This window comes from Elephantulus edwardii, unplaced genomic scaffold (genome assembly GCF_000299155.1).
Source record: "Elephantulus edwardii isolate Elephantulus edwardi_28Jun2011 unplaced genomic scaffold, EleEdw1.0 scaffold00303, whole genome shotgun sequence".
Taxonomy (NCBI): domain Eukaryota; kingdom Metazoa; phylum Chordata; class Mammalia; order Macroscelidea; family Macroscelididae; genus Elephantulus; species Elephantulus edwardii.
Window position 1 is genome coordinate 2,799,176 of NW_006400053.1, and position 4,703 is coordinate 2,803,878.

The 4,703-nt window shown below is 41.0% G+C and overlaps 1 pseudogene; it reads left to right on the forward strand.

The window, feature by feature from the left end:
• The first annotated feature begins 3,446 nt into the window (after window positions 1-3,446).
• On the forward strand, window positions 3,447-4,516 carry LOC102863345 (annotated as a pseudogene).
• The last annotated feature ends 187 nt before the right edge of the window (window positions 4,517-4,703 follow it).

Sequence of the window (4,703 nt, forward strand, 5' to 3'; positions counted from 1 at the left end):
TTGGTGAGCACATCCAGGGCAGCATCTGTTAGCTGAAACATGTCAATTGGTATACCATCTATTCCTGGGGCCTTATTTTTTGCCATTTCCTTCAAAGCAGCGTGAACTTCTTTCATCGATATATATATATAATTGTTGTTGTTTATAAAATTGTTGTTGTTATGTGCTGTCAAGTCGGTTGTAACTCATAGCGACCCTATGTACAATAGCTCTAAATCCTGCTCTATACTGTGTCAATCTTGTTGTTTCTGATATAACTAAACCTCAGTCACTGAATCAATCCATCTCTTCGAGGGTCTTCCTCTCTTGAGCTGTCCCTCCACCCTCCCAAGCATGATATTCCTCTCCAAGGACTGATCCCATCTTGCAACCAGTTCAAAGTATGTCAGAAGAAGCTTCAGAATACTTGCCTCCAAGGAGAAGTCTGGCTTCACCCTCTCTTGAATGAACTTGTTTGTTCTTCTGGCAGTTCATGGTATATTCCATACTCTTCTCCAGCATCACAGCTCAAAGACATCTATTCTCCTTGTATCATTCCTAGTCATTATCCAGTGTTCTGAAGCATACCAAGTAATTGCAAAAACCATGGCCTGTATCAGGCACACTTTATTCTCCAGACTGACATTGTTGTTCTTCAGTACTTTGGAGAGATCTCTGACAGCAGACTTTCCAAATACAATTTGTCTTTTAATTTCCTGGCTGCTGGTACCAAGATTTTTTACTGTAGAGCCAAGCAAAATAGGTGTGGATAATCTCAATCTCTTCACCATCCATCATGATGCTGCCAGTCATCCGAGTGGTGAGAATCTTTGTTTTCTTGATATTGAGCTTCAATCCATATTGAAGACTACCATTCTTGACCTTCTTTCTGCAGCAAGAGCTTTAGGTCCTCCTCAGTTTCAGCAAACAAAAGTATGTCATTTGCATAATGTAGATTTTTGATGAGCCTACCTCCAATCGTGATGCCACATACCTCCTCACAGAGCCCAGCCTCTTGGATAATCTGTTCTGCATATAGATTGAAAAGATACGGAGGTAAGACACATCCTTCCCAATTTTGAACCATTCAGTGTTTCCTTGCTATGTTCTGATAACTGCCTCATGGTCCAAGTCTAGGTTTAACATAAGCACTATCAACTATTCTGGGATTCCGTTTCTTCTCAGAGTCAGTCACAGTTTGTTGTAATCCACACAGTCAACTGCTTTTGCATAGTCAATGAAACACAGATAGACATTCCTCTGGTACTCTCTGCTTTCAGCCAAGATCTATCTGACATTAGGTCTAGTATCTCTAGTACCATGGACTCTTCTAAACCCAGCCTGCACTTCAGACAGTTCTCTGTTGATTTGCTCTTCCAGTTGTTTTTGGACAGCCCTCAGCACAAATTTGCTTGCATATGAAATCAATGATATTGTTTGATAATTTCCACATTCTTTCAGATCATCTTTCTTTGGAATGGGAACAAATATTGATCTCTTCCAGTCACTTGGCCCAGTGGTTTTCCTCAAGATTTCTTGGCATAGCTTGGCAAGCACATTCAGGGCAACATCTGTTTGTTGAAATATGTAAATTTGTATGCCAGCAATTCCTTGGGCCTTGGTTTTTGCCAGTTTTTTCAGAACAGCTTAAACTTCTTCCTTCGTCACCACAGGCTTTTGCTCACACGTTGTTTCATGATATTCTTCTGTGTTTTGGTTTAATGATTCTGTATACTCTCTCCATCTTCTTTTAGTGTTTCCTGGATTATTTAATATTTTGTTCAAAGCATCTTTAAGTATTCCAACTTGAGGTTTGAATTTCTTCTTAAATTCCTTCATTAAGAAATACTGAGTGAGTTCGGCTCTTTTTATTTTCTGACTCTAGCTCCTTGCACATTTCACTGTAATATCTCATCTTTCCTCTCTGCCTTCTGGAATTTTCTATTCAACTCCTTAACATATTGATTTCTTCTCTTTGCTTTGGCTTCTCAGTGTTTTAGTGAAATACTTGGAGTTTCTTCTGACATCCATCTTGGTCTTTTCTTTCTCCTCTGTCTTTGCAATAACTTTTTGCATTTTCTTTGATGATATTCTTGCTATCTTTCCACAGCTCATTTGGTTTCTGTTTATAAGTATTCAAGGTCTCAAACCTGTTCCCGAGATGGTTTTGAAATTCAGGTTTGATAGCCTCAAGTTCAAATTTTAGTTCCCATGAACTTGATATAATTTTCCTTAGCTTCAGTTTGAACTTGCAAATAAGTAGTTGGTGATCTGTTCCACAATCAGTACCTGGCCTAGTTTTCACAGCTGATATTGAGTTTCTCCAATGATTCCTTCCACAGATGTAATCGATCTGACTCCTATGGATACCATCAGGTGATATCTATACATATACCCTTCATTTATGTTTCTTATGAAATGTTCACCAAGTCCATTTTTTCCAACTACTGATCCTTCTTCTCTGTTCCCAACTTTTGTATTCCAGTCACTCATTATGATTAATGCATGTTTATTACATGCTCGATTAATCTCTGACCAGTGCAAAAGTTGGTAGAAATCATCTATTTCCTCCTCTTTGGTTCAGGTTGTTGGTGTATATATTTGAATGATGGTGGTATTCACTGGATATTATATATGGATATTATCCTGTCATTCTCCAATATTGTATTTCTAGAGGAATCTAGAAATGACTCTTTTAACTATGAAATCAATCCCATTTTCCTCACTTTTCATCTCTAGCATAATAGATCATATGGATTATATGACTCAAAATGTCCCATGCCAGTCCATCTCATTTCGCCAATACGTAGTATGTCAATATTTCTGCATTCAATTTCTTTCTTAAGAATTTCAAATTTTTCTACATTCATGATTCTCACATTACATATTCCAATCACTAGTGTCTGATTACAGTTGTTCCTTATCCTATGTGTTTCCATACTTGAGAGCTTAGCCTCAGTATTTATATCTGTTAGTCTAAGTGTGCTCTGTTGTATGTATTGTTTTCAAAATCCTGCTATTTCAGAAGTGGATTATTAATCCTTCTTCCTAGTCTGTCTCAATTTGAATGCTTGGATTTAGAACATTATGTGACAGATATATGTGTGTGCGTATATATATATATATATATATATATATTATTGTTGTTGTTAGGTGCCGTCGAGTCATAGACTACACATAGCGACCCTATGAATGAAAGACCTGAGCACTGTTCATCGATTTACCAGAGTGAAGACATTTGAGAAGTAGATGCCACTCCAGCACCCAAGCTTGTTTTAATCGCGAAGCTCCACCAAACACTGTGCACCATTGGTAACCATTATGGCATTTGGCACATCAGTGTCACAGTGTTTAACATCACAGTAAACATGAGTTACCTCAGACCAGCAATTCACAGACCAGTGCTATATACCACTGAGAAGAATGTTTGACAAAAAAAAAAAATTCCATTTGGGCTCTGCATCTGGGGAGGCTCACAGTACTCGGTGCCCGGCCCAGCTTCTTTCAAGATGCCTGCTGTTCATGAAATTCTCTGCAAGCTCAGCTTGGAGGGTGATCACTCCACACCCCTAAGAACATACGGGTCAATCAAGGCGTACTCCAACTTTGATGCAGAGCAGGATGCTTTGAACATTGAAACAGCCGTCAAGACCAAAGTTGTGGATGAGGTCACCATCGTCAACATTTTGACCAACCGCAACAATGAACAGAGGCAGGATATTGCCTTCGCCTACCACAGAAGGACCAAAAAGGAACTTGCATCAGCACTGAAGTCAGCCTTATCTGGGAACCTGGAGACAGCAATTTTGGACCTATTGAAAACACCTGCTCAGTATGAAGCCTCCAATCTGAAAGCCTCCATGAAGGGACTAGGGACGGATGAGGATTCCCTCATTGAGATCATCTGCTCCAGGACCAATCAGGAGCTGAAGGAAATCAACAGAGTCTACAAGGAAATGTACAAGACTGACCTGGAGAAGGACATTGTTTTGGCCACATGTGGGGACTTCTGCAAGCTGATGGTTGCCCTCGCCTAGGGCAGAAGAGCACAGGATGGCTCCATCATTGACTATGAGCAGATTGACCAGGATGCCCGGGAGCCCAGGAGCTGTATGATGCTGGCGTGAAGAGGAAGGGAACTGATGTGACCAAGTGGATCAGCATCATGACAGAGCGCAGTGTGTGCCACCTGCAGAAAGTGTTTGAAAGGTATGAGAGCTACAGTCCTTATGACATGCTGGAAAGCATCAAGAAGGAAGTGAGAGGAGACTTGGAAAATGCTTTCCTGAACCTGGTCCAGTGTATCCAGAACAAGTCCCTATACTTTGTGGACTGACTGTATGACTCCATGAAGGGCAAGGGAACTCGCTATAAGATCCTGATTATGATCATGGTCTCCTGCAGTGCAGTGGACATGTTGAAAATTAAATCTGAATTCAAGAGAAAGCAAGGCTTGTCCCTGTACTACTTCATTCAGCAAGACACCAAGGGCGACTACCAGAAAGCCCTGCTGTACCTGTGTGGTGGAGATGACTGAAGCCCAAGGCCCCTTGAGCCTCCAGAAAAGGTTGCAGCTAACAGTTTTAGAAAATCAGCTTGCAACTAACAGTGCCCCCCGCCCCCTGTGCCCATCCCACGGAGGACGGCGTCAGCGTTGCCCCCGCCTCTCCCCTTTATTTTCCAAAGAAGGGTGACCTAACTGAGTGTGGAAACTACAGAACAAT